Consider the following 982-nt stretch of genomic DNA (forward strand, 5'->3'; position numbering starts at 1 on the left):
AGGCCCAGAGACGCTCGTTTTCTAAAATTGCACAGGTGGTTAAAGGCAGTTTGAGGAGAACCAGGTTACTTAACACATGGACCTGCACTTTCAGTAGTGGAAAGGGGGTGAGGGTGGGACAATAAAAAGGATACGTCTTACAATCTATAAAACAGTCCTCTGTTTTACATTAGCAAAGCTGATGGGATATTCCTAGTGCCGGTGGCTTTACCTGTGCCACAATCTTCAATCTAGTCTTAACTTCTTTTCAGATGGTTTTCTAACTAATTCAGGAGAATGGCTGATAATACAAAAATTATCATTTTCATTGTCAAATAACTATATATCAGTATTCCCACATCGTTAATGCCTCTTCTACTTCATTGAGCGTTATTGTCACTGTTTAACCTTGGTTAAAAAGAACTTAATAATCACCAGGCTACCATGAGATATATCAACTACTTAGGTGTGATTGAAATAGATTTTTAAAATAATTGCAATTGGCTTTTAGAATTCTTATTTCCATGTTGCTTTTATCTATTAAGCCTGAACTGCAGACCTCTTACCAAGGAAGTTTATTTTTAGAAGAGAGACAAATCCAAAATGGTGGTCCAATAAAATAGCCTATGAATTGCTGTTGGGAAATTATAATCCTGATTTGCGTGCTTTTGGAAACAGAATTCTGAAACGGCCGTCAAGGTTCCCACTGTGGTGTACGCACACCTTCTCCCAGTTAGCGCTAACCTCGGTGCAGCTGTAGGGGGTTTGCTCAGGGAATGGGGTCTCCAATCAGTTCACCTGTAGATAAGGTGAGAGCCTTTGTGGTCTTGAGCCAATCAGGTGAGCTCTTAGAAGGGGCTGGGCTCCTCCGGGCAAATGGGATTCAGGATGGGGGAGGGCGTCCAGGGAGGAGGCCTCACCATGGCTGAGGGCCGTCCAGCAAGGAAACAGGGACCCGGCTGCACAATCACAAGGAACTGAATTCAGCAACCAACCTGAGTGA

The sequence above is a fragment of the Myotis myotis genome, unplaced genomic scaffold (genome assembly GCF_014108235.1).
Source record: "Myotis myotis isolate mMyoMyo1 unplaced genomic scaffold, mMyoMyo1.p scaffold_m19_p_5, whole genome shotgun sequence".
Lineage (NCBI taxonomy): Eukaryota > Metazoa > Chordata > Mammalia > Chiroptera > Vespertilionidae > Myotis > Myotis myotis.